Source organism: Alosa pseudoharengus, unplaced genomic scaffold, assembly GCF_046254945.1.
Source record: "Alosa pseudoharengus isolate Yale_2024_CS ecotype anadromous, Long Island Sound unplaced genomic scaffold, YU_APseudo_1.1 YU_APseudo_1.1_scf_23, whole genome shotgun sequence".
NCBI lineage: Eukaryota > Metazoa > Chordata > Actinopteri > Clupeiformes > Clupeidae > Alosa > Alosa pseudoharengus.
The window spans coordinates 526,347-552,500 of NW_027468685.1; the positions used below are offsets into that span (position 1 = coordinate 526,347).

The 26,154-nt window shown below is 41.6% G+C and overlaps 1 protein-coding gene across 1 annotated transcript in view; it reads right to left on the reverse strand.

The window, feature by feature from the left end:
• LOC143140296 (retinoic acid receptor beta-like) overlaps positions 1 to 26,154 on the reverse strand; it is a 213,261-nt gene that overhangs the window by 186,098 nt on the left and 1,009 nt on the right. The gene's annotated exons all lie outside the window — the stretch shown is intronic.

Consider the following 26,154-nt stretch of genomic DNA (forward strand, 5'->3'; position numbering starts at 1 on the left):
CTTCTCTCTAACTTTTTTTGGCTTTTGGCTAAAATCATTTGAGTTTCACTAGTCACATGTTTTAACAAGCAACACTTGTTATTGAACTAATAACAGACGTGTGTCGAAAATTGACTTTATTTTCCATACGGAGAAATAACAAATAATATGCAGAGTCTAACCAAGGTCAATCTTGCCAAAAAAGCCCTCAAACCTGAAAACACATGAGGCAAAAGTGCAAAACATCACAAAACTAACTAAACACGCTCATATTTTTGTATTGCAATCATTGTAGCCTACAGTTGTAACAGCGCGTAACAGTCGTTTTACTCCCCGTATGCGCTCATTATAAAGAACGTTTAACGTGTCCCAAAAACAGCTATCAATTAATCACCAAACGTCTTATAAACAAGTATTGCCAGGAGCAACACCTAGCAAAAAATGATAATAGGCCTAGGCCTTTATATGGCTCGGCTCCTGCCTAGATTCGAACTCAGAACTGCCTGAAAGTTGCAGACCTGTTCTGGAAATACGTGCATTAACCCACTCGACCGTCAGACAACGCTATCTGCTTCGAGTTGGCCTATTGGGTAGGACTGTAGCCTAGACTGGTTGCTGTGGCACAGTCTTGAGTGACCGAATTCGTTTTTCTTTGTCATATGAATGCTGTCATTTTGTTAACATTACTGTTAAGGAGATGCTGTAGGCAAAGTCTATATTTCAACCTCGTTAGTGTAGTAAAAAAAATCAGAACTATTCACAAGGTTTCTGGGCAGCATATTTATGTTCTGTTAGCAAGCGAACTTCTCATGACTACCGACAAAGTATACTGCCAGCTGACGAAGCTCTCATTTTAAAACATTAGGCTACTGAGAGACAGGCACTGTACAATCAAGAAATCTTGCCACTGAATCCAAAACTATGTTTAACATTATGTACAAAGCTTAGGCTACAGTGGACTAGCATGTTGCAGGGGCTGCTAAAAACACAGAGAAACGCACTGAAAACTCGGCCAATCACAGCCCTTGCTGTCGATTGCGCCGTCTGGTTCGACTGTGGAAAGCCACAGCGGACTATGCTGCCCCCAAGCGGCTGCAGTTGTACTTACATTTCACCCAGCTGCGTGAATCACCATTATCGTGAATGAAGTGTCAATTTTTAACTGGGACCCACTGTAATTTATTCCATAGTTCCCAAAATGAGTTTTGGTCTACAATATTTTCCTCAATATTTTGTAGCTTTCTTCTCATGTACATAGCTTTTTCTGTCTTAGCAATGATTTATATTGGGTAAGAGCTTGTTGGTATAAGTACCGTGTGTTTTGGTCTGCAGGGTTCCTGTGCTTTTTATTTGATAGAGCTCTTAATTGTTTTCTTGAAATCTGACACTCTTTGTCGAACCATTCATTCTTTGCAATAGGGATACAGAGTTCCCTATAATTGGGAATGGATTGGCATACATGTCCTTCTCTACTCCATGTTTCTAGCACTATGATAATATCTGAACTATATACAAGATTTACAAAGTCAGGGTGTGTACTCTTGTCACCAAAAGCAGACGAGTACAACCCTTGTATGTTATAGCTAGTGATTTTAAGTGATGTCATTTGTTTTTTGTATGATGTATACATATTAGTTTGCCAGAAATAGTAATGTTTTACTACTCAAGTACATCAATTTAATAGCTGAGGCTAGAACTATTTATGTAATATGTTACTAAAAGACAAAGGGGGGAAAAAAAACATACATACATACATATGACCCATAAGGTCATCATGGCTTGTATGATTTTCACATATGGACTCAGACAAACAGACATACAGGACAGGGACAAGTAGACAGACAGATAGATGCTTGGAACTGTTACACATATATCTATAACATATACCCCCACCCACATATTCATCCTTACCCCTTCTAACCCCTCAGGTGCACACACACACGTACACAGACACAAGACACACACACACACACACACACAGACTAGTCACATAACCCCCCCCGAGGGTCTACAACCACTAGTGGAACAGATTGTCACATATTAGTTGTAGCATTGTTTTTATCTGTGTGAGATCAGTACCTCCTTTTGATAAAGCAGCTGCATAGGTAGGCCTATGCGTCCGCTCTGAACTTTGTCCATCTCTGCTGACCTTACTTCTCTCCAGATTAAGGGGTCTTTGCCTATTCAATGTAGTGTCTTTGATGGTTCTAGCAAAGAGCTTCATGCCCTCCTTGTGTATGTGTAGATTGTCAAAGATTTTTGATGTTGATGTCTTTGTGATGTGCAATCTGAACATTTGGTATTTGAACACAGGAGGACATGATTTTGTCGTTGATTTTGTCTGTGATCCTTTTTGGTATGTCGCGCCTAGGCAGCAGAGATGAGAGGATTACTTTGGCATTTGGGTACATTTCTGTTGTCATCTTGATGACGTTAATTAATGCGTCGGCTACATCGATCTCCCTTGACTTGAGGTAATTTGTCCCTGTGTGGATGATTATGTGGGATGTGTTGTGTAGAGTGCCTTTTAGCAGTATGTCTCTTACTGCATTTGTGGTAGGACACCATAGTTTTTTTACATTTCGTCGTGGGAAAAGACGTCTTTGGTCACACAAAATGAAGATGTTGTCTTTTCGCTGATTTCTAGGCCTGGTCTCTTGTTGACCATGTGTGTGTGTGGTCTCCTCTTTGAATAAGGTATAGTCCTGTTCCAGTTCAGCCAAGGTGTCTCTTAGTCCCTTGGAGTTGGGGGTGGAAGCGATCTTAGGACCTGTATCACCAGATGTGTAGATGGTGGGGCCTTTGAGTTCATTTTTAAAGTCTGTCACAACTGGTGATGCTACTGTAACCCTCACCTCCAGATCTCTTTTACAATTCACGGTGTCACATTTCAATTGTTTAAATGAACTCTGAAAATGGTTAAAACTGGCTTCAGTTCCCTGCACCATTATAGTCCCATTGTGATACAGGTTAACTGTCAGCTTGATCCCCTTTTCCTCTTTCAGTATTATCTGCCTTCCTCTGCTGATGCCTCCTTTCTTCACACATTGCATGGCATTTCAGAGGGTGGTGTGCCATGCTGTGGGATGTTTTGTGAAGAATAAAAGGTTGCACAGGACCTTGCTCTCTTCAGGTCCCATGTAATCAGCAATAAGGACTTCTGGATAATCTCTCATGATGCTCTCTTTGATCTGTTTCTTTTCTTTGGCTGATTTGATAGTCTTTATGTCATTTTCAGTTCATCCTCATTTTTAAAAGATGCCTCTGCTTTGGCCATGTTTTTATCCAGTCCAGCATCCATTATGATGTCATCAAATGGCAGTTTGGCTAACTTTGCTAGCGTTTAGCTATTCCTATAAACTTATAGGTCTTCTTGAAAGGCTTTTTGTAAGCTTTTGAGGATTTTTTAAGAGGTCTTACCTTGATAGTCTTCTGCCTCTATAGTTCCAAATCCAAATCCAATTATTTATATTTTCTTTGAGTAGTTTAAACATACATTTTCTGGCAAAAATTCTCTTTTTTAGGAGCTCATTGCTTCTGCTGCTGGTTGTCCATAGATATATATACTGACTAGATGTCACCTTCTGCTTCTCAGCATGCGTCAACACCGCCGCCATCTTGGAGCGGGGATCTGAAGCTCTAAACTAGTTCTCCCGTATTGTCAGTGTTATCTATTTAGCGACGCTTGGCCATCCCCAGCGATAGAAAACCTTTTTTAGCGATTAGCGACAAATTTGGGAACTTCTCACAATGATGGCAAACTCGGTTTCATTGTTGAAACGTCAGAAAATCACCTTTCTCATGGCTTTTTCATTTGTGAATTAAGCTACATCTCGTTCGCCCAAAGTATTGACCCATGATTTTAAAAGTAACGACTGGCCGATGTAGTAGCAGACCATGTTAAAGCACGGAAGTAAATCTTCTACAGATCTACAGCAACTTCTGGTGAGATTACAACTTACATGAGTCAACGAGACGAGAGGTATGTGGCCTCAACCAGAGTCTGTCTACGGAGATCCTGTATACTTTCATTGTATCGAACCTGGTTGCAGTTCACTCATTGTTCCTCTAGGGGCCGCCGATAGCTAGTGCAGAATGAATGGGAGTCTATGGGGCTAGACGGGTAAAATGTATCTTTATTATCGTCAAAAGCTTAGTTTTCTCTAGACTTGACCATAAACACATGCCTGTCAGTTGGAACAACCCAAAAAACTAGATAGTTGCTTGAGATTTTGACGATTTATGGTGATTTTATTTTCGTTAGATCTTTGCCTAGATTGACGCTAATGCATTATAGAGGAGTGGATCACCGTGGCAAGATGGCGTCTCGATTGACGCATTCGTTCCAATGAACAGCAGTAGTCGACATCTAGTCAGTATATATATCAGGGGTGGGCAACTAATTTCCCCAAGGGGCCACATGACAAACTGGGACTGTTGAGGAGGGCCGGACCCAAAATACCGAACTCAAGTCTGAACTCAATTCTGTTCATTCTATTCTGTTCTTGTATAACATTAAGTAAATCATATGGTTTTGTTTACTAGTCGTAAGAACAGATGAAAATGTGAGGGAGACAAAGGTAAAACAGCAATATTTAATCTATGTCCAGTATTTAATCCTCATTCTCGAAAATTATTTTTTGACATTGACATTTTTTTCAGTTTTCAAAGACTGATATAAAAAAGTACTACAATATCTATAGGCTAGGTCATGAAAATGTGAAGGAGTCAGTACAACCTAGGCCTGTGCCACCATTTCATCAACACTCAGCAATATTTCATCATTAAATCATCATTAAATTAACTCTTTGCAGAATTAGACTACGAAAATGTGGACCAGACAATAGTAGGCTGTCATTAGTTAATCAACATGCACAAAGAAAACTATTTTTTAAATGTAGGCTATGTTTTTGCTTTAACTTTATGCACATAACTGTGATTGGTCAACTCGCTCTGTGTGTTGAGCCGGCTGCTTCAAGCAACCTGTGGGTAGTAGCATCATACTAGTTCGCTAACATAAGCTTTGCAAATAAACTCGGACATATTTTGGTTACAATTACGGGGTTATCCGATTGTAAACTGTCTATCTGCCAGTAACGTTTTGAAATGAACACTTCGTATCGCCAACGAGCAGCAGTAGGAGTTCGTTCTAACAACCTTTGCGGTGGTAAACGACGCAGACATAAGAGACACAAAACTTTGAAAGGTTTACGCCGACGTAAAGGCAACTGCATTGTGTCGACGCAGAAGCATAAATTCTATTCACCAGCACATCAGTGAGGGTGTTTACGTTTTATGCATCCACGCACAAATGTATGGGCGTACAAATAGCAGTCGCTTTCAAAAATAAAAACAACGATATTGATTTGCATGCATTATCTATGCTAGGCTCTTGACTTAACATTGGAGCTGCTCTTCGATAGGAACGCAACCACTTGGGGCGCTGGTTTTCACTTTCCCTCCCTATGTTCTTTCACGGACCTTACGCGGGCCGGTCAGGGAAAGCCCACGGGCCGGATATGGCCCGCGGGCCGTATGTTGCCCATGTATGATATATATCTATGCTGGTTGTCAAGCAGAATTCTAGAACTCTCTCCTCTCTGTTTTCTCACTCTCTCCTTTCTCCCTCTTTCTCCCTCTCTCTCCTCTCTCTCTCCTTCTTTCTTTTTTCTCACTCTCTCCTTTCTCCCTCTCTCCCTCCCCTGTCTCTCTCACTCACTCTCTTCCCCTCTCTCCTCTATCATTCTCACTCTCTCCTTTCTACCTCTCTTTCCCTCTCTCCTTTCTCCCTCTCACTCTCTCCCTCCCCCTCTCTCTCTCTTACTCTCACTCTCTCTCTCACTCTCCCCATTCTCTGCCTGGTTCTCATTTCACGTGTGCGCTCATTGCTAAGAGGCCATTGGCCCCCTGCAGACTAATGGACAGAAAGGAAGATGTGTGTGTGTGTGTGTGTAGGTCTCTGACCTATCGGGCGCAGGGGAGTCTTTCTCCATTTTCTGGGTGATTAAATTCTAGTACGCAAGGAGCTACATGAGAGAGGCTTCCCCATTAACACACACACACACTCGTATATACACACACACACAAACACTCATATATACACACACACACACACACAGCAGGGTTCCCTCTAGAGACCCATATAGTCCAGATTTGACACTCAGAGACCCATATAGTCCAGACTTCACACTCAGAGACCCATATAGTCCAGATTTGACACTTTAGAGACCCATATAGTCCAGACACTCAGAGACCCATATAGGGAGGGAAAGTAATCTCATCGCCATCTAGTGGTTGCTTTCCTAGAGTTTAGCGGAGTGGATGGGATTTCTTTTTTAGAAAAAATATATCTCGGTGCACATTAGGATCTTAATTTAATGCCTTCCATATGTTAGGCACTGGGGTCACCTCTTTTGCTTCAAGTGGTCATACCTTATTTTTAGGATCAGTTGAATTGTTTTGAGTTTTTGTCGTAACACGGTGATAACGAACTACAGCTGCATGTGACGTCACAGGTTTGGGCGCTTAATCTCTAACTGATCAATACGGCAATAAGCCTATTTCACAGTGTCCAGGTGTCCGGCCTCGTTGATGTTAAAGATGCCTTAACCCTCTAACCGCCCATGTCGTAATATTGCGACAAGCGTCATTACTGAATAAAACAGACGATAGACGCGAGTACAGTGTAAAATCTCATTTGTACTCTAAACCACTAGTTGGCAGACACCCAGAGCTTCGATTCAAGCTCAAACTTTTTTTTCAAAGTTTTCAGGAAGCATGCGAAAATACGCGAGAGACGTGCATTTCCTCCATAACGCAGAAGCGATGCGGGCCATAGTTTTGCACAAATTGAAGCAGAAATACACCAAATGTTGAAAAAAAAATTCACGTGTGATGAAGTCTTGGATCTGTTATTCACCTATTCTGATTCTGAAGGAGAATATCTGCCTTTTGGAGAATATGATCGATCGTCTATTGACTGATAGTCACGGTGCGTCTTTGAATGGAGGTACGTCTTTGCGACAGTGTCCACTAAGCATACCATGCTTATTTCGACCGATTTCGACCCTCTGCCCAACATAGCTGGAGGTGCCAGTGGCAATAGTGATGATAGTGTCCGTAATGGACGTGGTATAGACAGCAGGGGTTGTAAAAATAGGGCTCTGAAGAACTACAAAGTCACCCGCGATATGGAACTGATTTGACCAGGCTACTTTATTGTATAGTAGTATAGGGTTTGTGATTATAGTAATAGTTTACTATTGTTGGTTTACATGTGACTGCATTCCTGTTCATTTGTTATGTTGGTGAAATGACAAAAAAAGAAAGAAAAACTGCTCAAATATGTTCAACATCTAGTATTTACTGAAATGTGCATAATTCACGGTGGTTACCATCCAGTGACGTCATAATATGCAAATTACATGAGTAAATTTACCCCCTTCATAAACTTCTGTTCATACTAAATGATTTTCACATTTACAGTAGGACTTTATCTCTGACCACTTGCAAGCCATGGCCTTTTGAAATTTTTATGTACAAATCCAATTTATTCTTTTTAAACCCTGGCGGCTAAAGGGTTAATTGGCAGGGTAAAACGTCTTCCTGCTTTTGTCTTTCCTATGGACTTTTCTTTTGCTGTCTATGGGACAGTGCTGTTCCACAGGAAGTTGATTTACACAGCGGCCCCATCTTGTGAAATGGGCTAATTTGCTTGACTGGCTTAACATATTTTTGTAATAACGGAACGTGATGTAAACCGCGTGGTGATAACCTTTATGTCTGGATAACTGGTGTTGTGCTTCTACTCTCATGAAGAGCTGGCAGTAAGTGTTAATTGTCAATGCTAACCAGACTATTAAACAAACCATGCTACCGTGAGTAACGTCGAAGGGTAAAGTCACGTGACTTATTTTGTAGTTCGTTTATGAAACAAAAGGAGCAATTTAGATTTTTTTTAAATAAGGCAAAATAGGGTCTGACATTTTCACAGTTAGAAGATTATTACTGTTACATTAATACACAGGATTAGATGTTAAAATCCCTTGTGCCAAAATCCAAGGTAAAAACACATTCAGAAGCCCCTGCTCAAGTTTAACTTTAAAAAGCACACTACCCACAAATCCGCCAACAAATGGTCACAAACACAATACAAATGGCCCATCCAACAGCAGTATATAGTATGCGGCATGTTATTGGGGTTATCAAGTGGGCACCCTCATTCACCGATGTTTTGTTAAGTTAGGCCCACGACACTTCATGAAGGCTTAACAGTGAAACCAGCGTCCTGGAGACACTCCCCTCCATGCTGCCACCATATTACCACATTGAAATATCCAATACCCAAAATACTCTTAACCAGCCCAGGCATGGTCAAGGTTGGCTAGGTTGGTCCGTCCCGTTGATGTGGACTGAACCATAGCCATAAAAACCCTGGCCAACCAACCATCAACCTAGGCACAGCCCATCACAAACACAAAACAAATTAGCCAGTTAGCTTAGCCCATTAGCTTAGGCCCCATCACAAACACAAAACAAATTAGCCAGTTAGCTTACGCCCCATGCTGCCACCATATTACCACAACAAACATCCAAATACCATTAACCAACCTAGGCATGGTCTAAGTTGGCTAGGTTGGTCCGTCCCGTTGATGCGGACTGAACCATAAACCATAAAAAACCTTAGCCAAGTACCATCAACCTAGGCACAGTCTATCACAAACACGAAACAAATGAGCCAGCTAGATTACCTTAGCTTGCGCCCCAGGAAGGGTAACTTACCCACAACCATTCGCTTGCCCGTTCTGCTGCTAAAGACATGTTACTAACCACCTGCCTTAGACTTCGACCACAAATGCCCAATTCAGACAGCAAGCCAATAGCAGATCTGGCCACAAACCCACGTGCACCGATTTCAATAGGCCTTAATCGTGCACTCCAACCTCGCTTAGCTGCCTCCTCTACTATTTCAGTGTATTTAGCTCTCTTCAGCTCATTGGCCACTTCCACTCTGTCTTCCCAAGGAACAGTGAGTTCAATGAAGTAAACTATCTTCTCTGAATCCGACCATAGAATAACGTTGGGTCGTAGTTTAGTACTCACTATATGTGGAGGTACCACCATCTGCTGGCCAAGATCAACCTTCATTTCCCAGCCCGCCCCATTTTTCAACTGGCCGGTTTTACACCTGGCCTTCGCGGAACAAGGTTTATCCCCCTGACGTACAAAGTTAATTTGCCTTTCCCCTTTACTAGCTGCTAATGAATTGACTACTCTCCTTTTATTCTCTATTCCCGCTGCCACACATTTCAATACCTGGTTATGACGCCACGTATACCGCCCCTGGGTGAGACTTACCTTGCACCCTGATAGGATATGGTGGAGACTGCCCACACACGAGCAAAGTATGCATTTATCATCCTCACCAAACCATTGACTTAAATTCTTGGGAGATGGGAGCACATCATATGTAGCACCTAACATAAATCTGATTTTACCAGCTTCCATGCCCCATAGATCTTTCCATTTAATCCGTCTTTTTTCCACCCCTTCCCAGTTCACCCACTGCCCTTGTTTTGCCTGCGACACTGCCTTAGTACATCTTACAGCCTCCTCCTGTCTATGCATTTCCTCCACTACCATTTTCCTCTTTTCTCCTGCAGAAGCCTTACTCCACAAGAGTTTACTTACACCCACCCCTAGACCCCCCCGCCCGTGCTGCACATGGCCCATTATATCCCTATGCTTCAATGCTGATTGAGCTTGCTTAACTGCCTGCTCTGGGTTCCACTTCCTCCCTGCATTAACTGTGGGTGCAACTTTCCTCACCACTGGGTCCTTGGACTGAGTAAGAGTCATTTCCAATCTAGCCTTAGCACACTTAAATTCCTCTGTCAGACTAGATATTGGCAACTCTACAATACCCTTCCCATACAAGGATACACTGCTTAAGCAGCGTGGGACTCCGAGCCATTTTCTGACAAAGGAGTTGATCATTTTTTCCAACCTCTCTACCTTTGACAGAGGAACTTCATAAACTGTCAATGGTCACATTAGCCGAGGCAACAAACCAAACTGCAAACACCACAGCTTGAGCTTACCTGGCAGCCCTGACTTGTCAATTTTTGCAATACCTTGCCTAGTGACCTGTCTCAAGTCTTCAACCTGTGATTTATCACTAAGGCTTGCATCATACCACCTTCCCAGACTCTTCACTGGTTTCTCCAGAACTGTGGGAATCACCTCCTTATTTATAGCAAACTTCTTATCTATTACCTTCCCTTCAACAATTGAGAGACTCCTAGACTTACTTGGCTTCACCTTCATTCTGGCCCATTGCAGATTACTATTTAACTTATCCAGCAACCTGTTGGTGCATGGAACGGTTGACGTCAAGGTTGTCATGTCGTCCATGAAAGCCCTAATCGGGGGGAGGCGTGGCCCTCCCTGCAACTTCTCCCCACCCACTACCCATTTTGAGGCCCTAATGATGACCTCCATTGCCATTGTAAAAGCAAGTGGGGAGATGGTACATCCGGCCATGATTCCTATCTCAAGTTGTTGCCACCCTGTGGTGTAATCAGCTGTAGTAAAACATAATTGAATATCCAGAAAGTATACTTTTACTAGGCTTTTAATGCTACCTGGGATTCTAAAATAATCAAAGGCCTCCCACAACAGAACACAACGTGCAGGTCTCTCTTCTCACGCTTTGCTAATTGAATTTGGTGCCAAATCATGCTGGTATGCTCTAAGCACCCGGAGAAGCCAGGAATTCCAGCTTTTTGCACCGTGGTATCAATTAGTTTATTCCTTTCAAGGTAATTTGTAAGTCTCCGTGCCACCACACTGAAGAAAACCTTCCCTTCAACATTCAGTAGACTAATTGGCCTAAATTGATTAATCTCCACTGCGTCCTTTTCTTTGGGAATAAATATTCCCCCAGCCCTCCACCAAGCCTTGGGAATACTCTGCTTTTTCCAAACTATCTTCATTAATTGCCATAGAAATCTTAAAACATCTGGTGCTCTCTTATACAACCGGTAGGGCACTCTATTAGGTCCCGGGGCTGAAGAGGCCCTTGCATGTTTTATTACTTCTTGCACCTCTTTCCACCTTGGTGGACTATCGTCGCATTGGCTACTTAATTCACCAATAGGTGGGATATCAGCAGGAAGTACCATCTCTCTGAACCTCTCCCTATCTTTGTGCACTCCCTCTAAATACTCCTCAAGCTTCTGCTTAGGTTCCAAAAGACTACCACTCTTCTGCATTACGAACTTAACAAACTTAAATGGGTCTTTATAGAATGCTAGTTGAGCTCGTGATTTCTTCTTCCTATTTTTCCTAATATTTTCAGCTCTTCTTAGCACTGCCAACCGCTCCCTCACATCTGCCTGTAGACAGTCAATACCTTCCTTCTCATCATCTGTAGCTTTTCTCCACTGCTTCTTAAGCTGCCTCCTCTCCTTGATAAGTTTATCTATCTCCTGCTGGCGCCTAGATTTAACTACCTCATGTTGCCGTTTTGTCCTTCTCTCAATAGTCCCAAATCTTTCCTTACCATAGCTATAAATAATGTCTCCCATTTTCTCTAATTTGCTTTCAGCCGTCCCCTTGAGCTGACCCAGGATGCTGACCAAATCACTATTAACATCTTCCCACATTCTACATTCTGCTGCGCCTGGCCATCTGACCCCAGGCCTATGACCATTAATCTTCTCCCTCCTTGGCTGACTGGCCTCTCTCTCTGCCTCAGTGCTAGAACTTTCCTCAACAACAGGGGTACTGATGTCCTGCGAACTGTGGGTTTCTTCCTGTCACTGAACTTCAACCGACTGACTTGATGCACTTCTTAAGAAATAGCTATCAATGCGGGGACCCTGTGTTTCCTCTACCAAGCACTTATTTTTCCCTTGATGAATTTTCAGGCCCTTTAGACTTGTAACCTTCTGCCAACCACACACACACATCTGCAGCTTTTTCTCAGTTTTCTCTGAACTAGTGGCTTCCACGAACATGTTTTCCTTACTCGTAATCAAATTCGTTCCAGGGTCAGTAACCATGTCTATCACAAGTGAGTCATCTTCCGCCCCTGCTCTCGCTGACTCTAGGGGTATTTTTTCATTATGTCGTACTGTAGCTTAGTAGGGTGCAGCCCATAGCTTAGTGAAGCCTGGGCTACTGCCACAATGAGCTGCTAACCCATTGTAGCCCCGGCGGGGTCTATTTCCTCCTGTCAGCCGTCTTTCCGTGCTGTCACAAGGTCTTTCCCTAGTTGCCAGCTGCCCTATTCACAGCAGTCACTACCCTACGCTAGCTTCAGCATTACATTAATACACAGGATTAGATGTTAAAATCCCTTGTGCCAAAATCCAAGGTAAAAACACATTCAGAAGCCCCTGTCACTGTATAGACACTGAAAAATATTTTTGGTGGATAACATCGCTGATTTGGTTTCACAATATTTTTTTAAAAATAGGTCTATGGGACTTAACATTGGAGCTGCTCTTCGATAGGAACGCAACCACTTGGGGCGCTGGTTTTCACTTTCCCTCCCTATAGTCCAGATTTTACACTCAGAGACCCATATAGTCCAAATTATTACTCAATATTACTTGAAAAACACAATTAAATAACATGACTTGATTTATAGTGTTTTGGAAAAGAGCTCTTCATATGCTAGGCTAAATTGTTTTCAAGACAGTGTAGCCTACCCATACCTGGGAAAGTATGATGTGATCATGCTTGCATATATCTTAGGTCAGCCTTTATATTAGGTAAAAATACTTTGTGTCTGCATCCATGCCACCTGAAGCATGCTGGTAGAAATATCTATTCAAAAGCACAGTTGACCTGTACATGCAATGACCAACTTTCGATTCTTTGATTTGGAAAGCAAGTTCATTATGTTGGGCTGCTATTAGAATATATTAGAATTTCAGCCCAAAGTTGGATAACATGTAGAATTTTGCTGCAATTTCAAAACCGGATTACTCGCGATTCGCTAACTGTACAGAGTGATGCTTCATATCCCTGTGTTCGGTAAGGTCTGCTGTTTATTTTGATATATGGTTTGCTTTGTTTTGACCAAAGTATTTGTGATATATATCACCGAGAGTAATGGGTGTGGAGATAGACGAAACGCTGTGTGCACAATGGAAATATGATTAAATGCCATGTATATCCAACGTTAATTTTCTCGCAAATCGTTTATTAACACCTAGCCGCTAATATCATTGGAAAGCTCAGATTCTGCTCTTCCACATGATATCTATGTGATTTATGTGTGAGAAGTACTCTGTGAGCAGTTCAACAAAGAATAATGGTTGTGAATTTGAACACATTTTGCGTCCGTCAGCCAGAGTTTATGTTGAGGTGGCCGCGGCCACCCCTTGGTGGCGCCCCTGTTTTACACTCAGAGACCCATATAGTCCAGATTTTACACACACAGACCTATATAGTCCAGATTTTACACACACAGACCCATATAGTCCAGATTTTACACACACAGACCCATATAGTCCAGATTTTCTTTCAAATAAATACAAACACACATTCGCCTGCAAACCACCTCATATAGTCAATCAAATAAACACTTGTTTAAACACACACACATACATACACACCAACACATACACTAGCACACCTATAGATATATATCTTGAGCACACCCTTGTGTGTGTGTTGAGATGTTCAGGCACACAGAGAGATCCCCCCCACACACACACACACCCTCAGCCTCTACCCTGTGTGTGAACTCTTAAGCGGAGTCACGAAGGGAAACACACACCCAATAGCGCGCTATGCTCTCAACAGGGGAAAAGCTAACTGAACACACACATTAGCGCCCTAAGCTCTCAACAGGGGGAAAGCTAACTGAACACACACATTAGCACGCTACGCTCTCAACAGGGGGAAAGCTAACTGAACACACCCATTAGCGCGCTATGCTCTCAACAGGGAGAAGGCTAACTGAACACACCCATTAGCGCGCTACGCTCTCAACAGGGGGGGAAATTAGCGCAATATGCTCTCAACAGGGGGGAAGGTAACTGAACACACCTATTAGCACGCTACGCTCTCAACAGGGGGAAAGCTAACCGAACACACCTACACACACATTAGCACGCTACGCTCTCAACAGGGGGAAAGCTAAGCTAACACACCCATTCAGCCGCTCGGCCAACTGATTGACCAGGGCCGACTCCACGAGGGAGAGGGAGAGAGAGAGAATAGATAGAGAGGGAGAGAGAGGGAGGGAGGGAGAGAGAGAGGGGACACACACACACACACACACACCAGAGTCAGAGGAAACAGTCAAAGTTCACTCAAAGTACCAAATTAGGAGTCCGTTAGCACCCTGTTGTATACATTTGGTCAGGGAGGTTATTTATAAGCATTTGCAGTGACCGGATCGACAAAAATGTGGAAGAGAGAAAGGACACACACACATACACACACACACACACACACACACACACACACACAGTGAAGAAAGGACACACACACACAGAGTGAAGAGAGGACACACACACACACAGACACACACACACACAGAGTGAGGAAAGGACACACACACACACACAGAGTGGAGAAATGACACACACACACACACAAACACACACACAGAGTGAAGAAAGGACACACACACACACATAGTGAAGAAATGACACACACACACACACAAACACACACACAGAGTGAAGAAAGGACACACACACAGAGTGAAGAAAGGACACACACACACACAGAGTGAAGAAAGGACACACACACACACAGAGTGAAGAAAGGACACACACACACAGAGTGAAAAAATAAACCACACACACACACACACACACACAGAGTGAAGAGAGATACTGGTATGATTTAAACATCACAGGGAGAAAGTAAGAATTCAAGTCCTTTTGAGGAAATGTCAAAATATCGAGATATATATTGTATATCGTGAAATAGACTAAAAACATCGCAATATCATTTTTTAGCCATGTCGCCCAGCCCTATGGGGACCGTATACGCCATATCACCCAGACCTATGGGGGCAGTATACGCCATATCGCCCAGCCCTATGGGGGCAGTATACGCCATATCAGAGTGTATCCTGTGCCGACATTGTAGCTTCTGTATTATCTATATAAACAATACAAAGCAAAACAGGCTCAACTACCTCGTACGTAACGTTGGGTTCCCGTAAGAAGAATAGTTAGCGTCCGGTGTGGGAATGTCCGGTGTGTCCAGTGGTAGGAAAGTTACGTTATTATATTATGATGTAATTATGTCTGCGTCTTTCTGTCGCACCGTAGGGAGATAACCGTATTGTTTGGATAAGAAGCTTAGTGAAGCCTAAAGTCCAGCCAGCAAGGAAACTCATGAGCAAAACCAATGAAAAAGCTAAATGATGGCCTACAAGACCCTTGTATGTTAAGGTAAAGCATTACAGCCTACAATATGTATGTAGCGTACAAAACTATGTTAAGGTAAAGCATTGCATAGAGGCAAGGAAACCTAATAAACAAAAACGTCACTAACGTTAATCATTTCAGAGGTTTTCGATGGATTGATAGTAGGTCAGAAAAGTGGAAAGAAGATTATAATTTATGAGAGAGAGAGAAGAGTGAGAGAGAGAAAGAGAGGGAGTATGGAGAAAAAAAGTCAGAAAAAACAGAATGACAGAATAATTTGATCTACGAACGACAAGGATATCTTATGGTTTCACAACTTTGTGGCTTGTGTGTATTCAGGGTAGGATGATTTCATGTGAAATGTAATTTCCATTTCTTCTTGAAGCCGAAATAAACCAGAGAATATTCATCGGACATGCTTGTTTTTTACTGCAGCAAAGTTAATCTTAGAAAAATTGGTCACTAGCTTAAAGGGAAACTTGGCAGGATTTCCCCCTCTGCTGGAGAAATTGTGCATTATGCTATTTCAAACTGTGGGAAAAGGTAACGATAAAGCACATGGATTTGTTTACAAGCTAGCGAACGGTTAGCATAAGTTTGGCAGAACTATGTGCAGGCATGCAAACTGGTCAGGGGTGAAAAAGGTGAGAAGGGCACGCGAAGTGACAATAGTGCATAGCTTCCACGGAGTATGAAATGGCCCAAAACCAGAGATTTACAAAGAAAACAAACTATAAAATCACTAATTTGTTGTGGCCAAAAATATCATATGTATGATAAAAATAAGTGAATATAAAAAAAGTGTCTTCTTCTCCTATTTCTCCTTAAGTGTGAGGGGCCCGCTGCACTGTTTGGCAGCATGCTTCAGCATGGCCCTCCTCTCCTCCTAAGCAATGTACATGAGTTTTCTTTCTTTCTTTTTTCGCTGTGCCTGAAGTTCAGACATTTCTGAAGATTTCAGGCCTATTGGACATGAAGACATAGTAGGCATAGTATTAGAATAAAGATGATAAGTTTGAATATTTGTTGAACCAAACCAGGTGAAACTTGCTTGAGACACACACTATTTCAGACTAACATTATATAATATAGGGTAGACTAGACTCATTTGTAAAATCGATTTGAAATGTTTTAACTTCCTATGGAATGGGCATTTTTGTGTCTAGACCAGGTCTTGTGAAGCTGTGTGCAAAAGTAGATCAAAATAAAATGAAAAATGAGTCATTTAGACCATTATTTGCTAAGGTATGCTCATGTGTTTTGTAAAATGCCCAATGGAAACTCCCCATAGGACTTTTGGTTACCCAAAATGCATACTGACAATAAAACCCTTACTGTGTGGTTTCTGGACTATTTGGATTGTTTGTCAGAGGTTCTGATGGAATTACTACACTATGGAATAATTACAGAAATGTCTTTGCATTTTCTTTGTTGGTTCAATGGGTGTGGATAAAATGGATTATACATCTGCACAACAAATATTGGATAAAACAATGGATAAAAATATGGATTCCTGTGACTATTTCAATACCCAATTTGCTGCATCTATCTTATTGATAGGAAGGATACACACTGCAGCTAGAAGGTAGGGAAGCACCGGAGGGGGAGGAGGGCAATTTGATACAATTTAATTGAGACATAGTAAGATTAATCTGACAATGTAAAGCACTATACAGATTGTACATGAAAAAGGTTGTCATATATGGATTCCCAAGTGTCCAAGCTTTCAAATGGTGTATAACATTACTATGCTACATAGCAATATGGTGCAATTGATTTATAATGTTGGGGGAGAGGGGGGTGGGTGTGTTGTGGAGGGCACACTGTTTCATAACAAGTGTTATCCTGCAGCCAAGGTTACTTACAGATTGTGTCATTGTGCTAGTTAGTTTGTTTAACCAACCAATAAAGTTGTGTTGTGTGAATAGTGTTCACACTACATGTTAAACTGTAGCCTACCCTATAGGCACAGGCTACTTCAGATCAGGTCACTGAACGTTTCTTAAAGACATGTCAATCAACACATCAAGAAATTGTCTTGGGCCATCTTAAGCTATGCATTTTTTTTTTTACCATTCACTTATTACATAGAATATCGTAGGATAGTAACAGGACTGATGGTAACAGGACTGATGATTTCATGCTAAATTGCTCATTTCTAGCAAACAGGTCAAGGTTAGGAAGGCACATGGTATGTAATCTGAAAGGTTATTACTTCTAGATATTGGTAATATCAGTATTGATAAATAATTGTTTATATATACACTTTAAAAAATGGTAACAGGACTGATGTTGTATGCTTGCCCCTCTCTCACAACTAGGGGTGTCACGATTCTCCAAATTCTCGATTCGATTACATTTTCGATTCTAAGGTCACGGTTCGATTCGATTCTCGATTTTTACCTTTTTTTTTAAAGCACAGGTTGCTATGCTATTTTTAGACTAGACTTTTATGAAATATAATTTCTGACCTTTATTTGCAATGTACCACACTACATTGTCAAATTTGAAACATTTATTAACAACATAATGGAACAATAACTTAGTGTATATCTTCAGTCAATTGGAAACTTAAAAAAAATAACCTGCCATCTAGTTTCTCTTTTGTAACTGCAGTCTTCTTCACAGACACACAGACATTCACATTCAAGTTCTCAACAAAACAAACAAATAAATAAAAAGAGCCATAGTCTTCTCTAAACAATTAAGTGTGTTAACAAACTATTTCTGAACAGTTGAAAATATACCACACAAATAATAACTACTTTTTATCCCCTGAGAATGATGACTGTATTTTTTTCATTCTTTCATGTTCTTCCTAAAGAAGGATGTTGTTTAGAGCTGCTATTTGAGTTGTCAATAAAAGCATGTTTTACAATAGAACAAGACAAGACAGCTATGACAATTTTGAAAATGTAAGTTCTTCTTAAAGATATATAGAAAGAAAACTGCTCTTTGAGGTGTCAAAATGTTAACTATTTACATTTGTATGGCCAGACAAGACAACTGTGATTTTTATATTGTCATGTTCTTCTTTAAGAAAATGAGAATGTCCACATTCTCTGGAGAGAGGGCTGCTCTTTGAGCCGTCACAATGTCCCCTGCTGTTGAGAACACTCTCTCACTTGCCACACTTGTTGCTTGTACAGCAAGATAACGTTTGGCGAGCTTGGACAAGTGTGGGTACTGGTGCTCATTATCTTTCCACCATTTCAGTGGATTTGAATCCACAGACATTACTTTAACTATTTTGTATAGCTTAATCTCGTCTTTCACAACATCAGGCCATGGTTTGGTTGCTGATGATGATGCAGTGGAGGCTGTGCTGAAAAAATCACCAAACAGTTCACTGAGTGCTGTTCTCTTTGCTGGGGGGGTGCCGCCGCTGGTTGCTACAGTTTCTGGATCCTCTGCAGGATTTTGGCTGGACCCTTCTCCTGAGCCATGAGTCTGAAATAGTCACACAAAAACACAGATGTTTAAGGCAATGAACAGGCAGAAATTATATTTAAGTGACAACAACAAGCAGAAAGAATATTGTGATTAGGCCTATTCATGAAATATTACAAATGTGAAATTATGCAAATACAAAAAATAACTACTTTACAGAATAACATGGTTATTAGCCTAAATGTGTCACATACCTGTGTGGGATGCTCTTGCAAGATTTTCTCCTCCAGACAATTGAAGATCTCATTCCGAGATATGTCATCCAGGTGGGGTAAAGTCTTAAACCTAGGATCCAAGGCAGTGCTCTCATTCAGGAACTGTTGAAGTCTTGGGTTTGAATACCTCTCTTTAAAGTTTGCCTCTATAGCAGATTTAACATCCTTTACAATCTTTGAATCTGTATCACTGTGTTTCATCGATGTCAGGATGGTGTGTTGTAGAGGCATGACCATAGACACAGTAGGCTGCTGTTCGGAACTCATCAAGGTTGTGACTGTTTTCAGGGGCTTCAGTACCTGACATACATCTTCTAGAACAGTCACATCTTGATCAGAAAGAGTGACAAGGTCTTTGGCATTTTTTTTAATGTCTTTTTCTGAAAGTGCAGAATAGACAGCAGCTTGTTGCTCTAAATAGCATGTGATCATGTCATAGGTGGAGTTCCACCTTGTAATGACATCTTGAACCAGGTTGTGAGGAGGAAGCTGAAGCATGTCTTGTTTTGACTTTAAGACGGCTGCTGCAGTGGTGCTTCTGTGGAAGAAAGTGACCACCCTCCTGACTCTGCCCAAAAGACGGGAAATCTGGTTCACTTCCAATCCCTTCTGGGAGGCCAGATTCACAGTGTGGGCAAAACATCCAATGTGTGGAGACAATCCAGCTGCATATGAGGCAATGACAATGTTCTTTGCATTATCAGTTGTCACAGGGATGGTTGCATTTTGTCTGTCTAATTTCCATTCCACTACCACTTCCCTCAGCACTTCTGCCAAATGTACACTTGTGTGAGCTTCATATATGGGGCAAGTTTGAAGGACTTTATTTTGAATTTCCCAGTCATCATTAATGAAATGTGCTGTGAGTCATGAAGCTCAGTGTTGCTCTGGAAGTCCAGCAATCTGTAGTTATGGCCACTAAATGTGCACTGCTCAGACCTTCAATAACGTTCTCCTTTACGTTATTGTACATGGAGGGTACCACCGTGGCTGTGAGATGCGTTCTACTTGGGATTTCGTAGCGTGGTTCTAGCACGCTAACAAAATGCCTAAAACCGGGATTTTCCACCATCGAATAAGGTCGCATGTCTGCGGCTATGAGTACTCCTAAGGCGCTTGTAATTGCCTTTGCACGAGTTGAGTTACTTGGAAGTTTAATTCCAAATGAAGACGGAAGAGTAGTTTGTATTGCAGGTGTTGGTTTAACAGATAAATCTATGTCTTTGTGGTGCCTGCGGAGATGCCCTGCCATGTTAGTCGTGCTGCCAGTGGAAGAATATGGTATACGCACATAGCAGAGCTTGCAAACTGTGGCTTTTTTGTCGACAACGCGAACGTTGTCAACATAACTCACTGGAAATGCAAAATACTTCCACACCGGCGACTTCAGTGAAGGGGGAGGGGGTTCAAGTTCTGTCGATGGGTCTTCTGCATCTGCAGTTGCCATGCTATACTTTCACTGGCTGTAGCTAGTTAAGTTAGAGGAGGTTGACTCGCAGCACTCAACACGTGTGTTTTTTTCCGCTTGGCAAGTCGACCGGACGTGACATGGGGGCGTGGCAGCATCGACGATTCCATTTTTTAATTCGAAGTTCGAGATTGAGATGTAATTTCGATCGATTTCGAAATAAAATCGAAATCGTGACACCCCTACTCACAACCCTGATAAAACATGAAAAATAGGACATTTAAGAGGAGAGAAAGTTACCCTTTCTCAACACTGTGGAATATGCTTCTTCTAAATGATGTCACTTCCTTGAAATTATGTCACTTCTAGTTTGTACCATTATTTTATAGGGGGTTTTGGTGAAAGTAACAAGACTGAGATGAAATTAAGGGACAATGATAAATTACTTATATATTCTAAGAAAACATATCTATTTATGTAAAAATCATTGCTTAACAATGAGATTACACTTACTGTAAGACAATATAAAACTGTGAAAATTGTATCATTTTACCAACATTTTACAACCGAGAAGTGCTGTTGAAAAAGAAAAAACATAGCGTGGGACCGGTCAAAATCAACCAAAATCCTTACCCATAGCATATATTTATGTGATTTTAATCATTTGAACTTGTATTTTATTGGGTTTACCTGGTCTTATATTGATGCATATGATCTATAGTAACATTAAGTTTTTTAAATTACACATGTATTTGTTGTTTAAGCAACTTTAGAACTGATTATATGTTGTGGGATGCAAAAGGCACCGATTCGGTGGAATGACCTAGGAGACATTTAACTCTTTAGGTTATTCACATTAGCCTTTGCTGATAAGGTCTGTGTATTTGCTTCACCTTTTGCCGATCTAGACCAAGTACAGCACGTAACCTATTCATCAAATTAACTCGTTGTGTCTATATTTCTGTCTCATATCGCTAACTTTAACAACATTAAAACAAAACCGCCAATGCTACGTTGCTACACTAATCTCAACGTCTTTTGCTAACAGAAGTTGAAAGTTTCAACTAGCCCACCTGTGACATCTCTAGGCACCTCTCCTCGCCATGCTCACATTCCAGCTGACATTTCAGACGCATCTAGGCCTATCTGCGCTCACAAAAGGAGGCTATACCTGCGCGAGCGTTCTGTTCACGTTGCCTCTGCAGCAACAAGCTTCCAGTGATGTTAAGTAAACGCACATAGCCTAACATTTGTTGCTGACATTTTTAATGGCGCTCTGGCAACACCAAGATGTGTTTGCGTCTGCACAATAGTAAACTCAGCTCACGTTGACCCCCCCCCCCCCCCCCCCCAAAAAAATATTTTCTCATCGGTTCTGCACAAACCACGTAAGTCAGTCATTTTGGATTCAAAACGGCGAATTTCGCCGATAGGTGAGGAGTTTGCATGCCTGTATGTGGATGTTACAAGGTAAGAAACACGATTTAAAACGAGTTTCTTGTTTCTCACTTCTCTTTCCGGGACGGTAGTCTCAATGTTGCAGGGTTGGTTTTCTGCCTGGGGACGCTAGGCGCAGCAGGGAAAGTCACCATTTTCACCGGAACAGGTCATTTAACCATCCAAATGATTTCTAAACGGGTTTATTACGTTGAAATAGTTGACAAATTCCCCTTTAATGTTACGTCCAAAGATAAAATAATGTTAACGTTAGCATTGGTTGAGTGATGGAGGCTAGTTTCATTGTTGGTGTATTTGTGAAACATAAATACGGTTATACTGAGTAACTTGATAACAGCATTGTAATTGTCTCTTTCGACTGTCATCCCATTCATTTTCTGACCATACTGACAGGAGCTAAGTTAGGTAGCCACAACGCTAACATTCGCTAATGCCATGGTTTGCTGGTGGAGATAACGGCAGGTAATAGATGCCTGTCTACGATGCATCCTAAACACACGTCTCGGACACTTCTGTTTGCTAAAAAAAATTTCTGTTGTTGACTCACTCACACTGTCCTTTGTGGCCCTGTCAGTGCTTTGTAAACTGACCACGTAGAGGACACACAAAATACTGTACATATGAGCATATAACCACATAGAGTACACACACACACACACACATACACAATACATATGAGCATATGACCATGTAGAGTACACACACACACACACACAATACATATGAGCATATAACCACATAGATTACACACACACACACACACAATACATATGAGCATATGACCACAACTCCACCGTTTCAGTCTTTAATTTCTTGCATTTCAGCAAAGGTGTTTGCACCAAGTAAGGAAATGCATGGTTTAAAAAGTAAAGTAACAGATCATACTAGTAGTATGTTTTGCTTGCATAAAGGGATACAGTCAAAGTGTGTGTGTGTGTGTATATGTGTGTGTGAGAGAAAGAGAGTGTGTGTGTGTGTGCGTGTGTGTGTGTGTGCATAAAGGGAGTCAAAGCATAAACTGCTCACAATGTAGATTGTGGCAATGTGGTTATCACAGAACTCCTTATTTCATAAAAATAATTTACTGTATGAGAACTTTTCATTAGGAAACCAGATAAATAGATCTATTTAAATACATAATGTCCCACCAAAACTTTGTTATTGGAGAAAATTGTAAAATGACCATTGGCCGTTATATAGGGACACACACACACAGAGACACACACTCAAAATCCCATATCGGTCGGGTTCTCACACACACACACACACTCACAGACACGCACACACACACACTCAAAATCCCATATTGGTTGGGCTAGCTAACAGCAGGATTGTTTATAGACATTACAAGTAGCCATATATTTATATTTGTAGGTGTACCACTGATATTAAACTATGGTCTTTCATGCAAATACAAACGCTCAGACACACACACACAGACAAACACACACACACACATGATCAACTGACACTTCCCAGGGGCACTAAAACAATGTGACAGGTAAAAAAAAGTTTTTGCAAACTACCATATAAAAAGGTATATCAAAGGATGTTGCTGTATTAATAAAATGCATGAATAAAAATCGAGTCATGACAGAGTTAATATTTTTTAAATATATACAAATTATTATAATTGTGCATTTGTACACAGCAATAATTGTTCCTGTAGCATCTAAATGTTTACCAGAGGATCCTGTTGATCAGACCAGCCGCGATAACAGAACGGAGCCACTAAACCTTAGTCCTAACACACACACACACACACACACACACACACAGTTACTGCATGCACGCACACTTACAGTCACACACACAAACGTAAGTGCTTACGCACACACATTGAACTACAATCAACCCGACACAAATTTCACAGTCTTTCATGCACACAGTCTTTCTGGTTTAAATAGAATGATTTCTGATCCTAATTAAGACCTCGGAATAAAGGGGGGAAACACACTAGCCCTGTGTTTATATTGTCAACGCAGTTAATTAATACCCTGAAGGATTCCATTATCCAAAATAAATAAATTAATAAACTAGCATCCCAATGACCCCACAGAGATCCTTCTTAAAATCAAAGCCCAATTTAGATTGTGATCTTATTTCTACATAAAAGGGAGAAGACATCTCAAAGCATTAACAGAAAATAAAGACTAATTTATACCTTTTGAAAAAAATAATGCAACACAGAAAAAGAGATAGAGGGAAATAAAGGGGAAAGAAAGCGAGAGACAGAATAAAAAGAAAGGCTGATCTACATTATCTTCCGATTCATTAACTTTCAGTTGAATACAAGGCAAAGCCGTATCAGTTGAATACAAGGCAAAGCCGTATCAGTTGAATACAAGGCAAAGCCGTATCAGTTGAATACAAGGCAAAGCCGTATCCAATAGACTGAGATGCGAATGAACAGCACTTAGGTGCAGTGATTAGCATGTGAGATCGCTTAGGTGCGGTGATTAGCATGTGAGATTGCTGGTTTTAATGTTTTAACATGATTTAATTACTCATGTGTTCTTGGCCAACACGCAGGCAGGCGTGCACACACACACACACTCACACACACCCACAGACATATACACACACACACACACATACTCACAAACACACACACACACACACACACACACACACACACTCACACTCACACTCACACACACACACACACACACACTCCATGTGGGACAATGGCCACAGGAAGGAGGGTGTCTGACATGTGAAAAGAATTGACTTGCAGTGTGGCCTGCATGATACAATGCTTCAATCACCACACACACACACACACACTTACAACTATACCATTTTCAGACACATCCATTACCCAATACAGGTAACAGCTGTTTAGGAGAATATGTACATAGGCACATACTGATAATAACACATGCATAATAATAATAATAACAATAATAATAATAATACTGCCCCTGAAATGTAGGCTTTTGTTGCACACTATATCTTTTATAAGAAATGTAAAATACAAATTTGAAAATAGTCTTACTATAGTGAGCTTTGTGGTGTTAACAACTACATGGGTATATTCTTTAAAACATCTCTATTTGTGTGTGTGTGTGTGTTTTACTTGTATGAATACATTCACCAGTGATATAGAATATATTAGAAATTAGTCCTGTAAAACAGTTACCTTCCTGGAGGCCTATAGTTAGGACAGAGGTCAATCTGCTCATCAAACTACATCAGTAAAATAACACACACTAATACATCTGGACATTTCAGGTAAAATGTCTGAGCTGACAGTGAGGTAACAACAAGAAAACAGCGTATGTGAAATAAATACATGGTTTGGCTGAATAGGAGCGAGAGAAAGGGTGGTGTGTGCGCGTGTGTGTTGTGATGAGTCGGCTGAGGTAGAGTGGAGCCGCGCGGGTGAAGGGGGACCACGAGCGGCTGTCACCTCTTCCACTTCACGCGCACAGATAAGGGCCACTTTCGCTTGATTTGTGACCCCCGAACAAATACCGGCTGGGGAACGACAGCGAGCCGCGCTTAACGTTATCTTCACGCGGGTCATTATACTATCAAAATAAATCAAGCTGCCGACGGGAAAAGGGGCAATACAAACACTTCACTTGCCCGGGATCGTGCTTTCCCAATAAGCAAGAACTCGGTCAAACAAAAGATAAGCACACTTTGCCATGACCAAGTACGTCTGTGGCTCCCGCTCGCGCACACGTTAGAACCCCCCCGTCGCCTGTGGAATGTTATGAATGTGCCCCCATCTGTCTTCCGACTGAGAAAGGAAGCTGTCGATCGAATGGCCATACAACAGGCAATTGGAAACGCAAAGGTTGACGTCTCCCAATTGAAAACCTGAGTGAGAGTCGTCAAGTAATTACACTAAATCAGTGTGTGTGTGTGTGCGCGCGTGTGTGTGAGTTGGTGGGGGGGGTCTTGCTGGCTGGGTGCAAACAGCGCCGGACACACCGCCTGCCTGCCCGCCCGCAGACCCGGGTTACCGGCCGCCTCCTGTCATAGCCCGCGTGCGTGGGGCGGGAGGTGTAGAAGCGCCGCCCGTGTTTACTCTCCGCATTCCTGCGCGCGGAGTCGCGACCCGGGATCAGATACTAGACATTCATCAGCGCGTGAAAACCGCTTCCCCCGGGAAAATGTACGACATGTGTGCTCGTGAAATATTGCATTTTTAAAGCACTTGAGCCAGCGACACCAATAAAACTTCACAAGCAGAGAGAGAGGGGGGGGGGAGGACAGAGAAGGAGAGAAA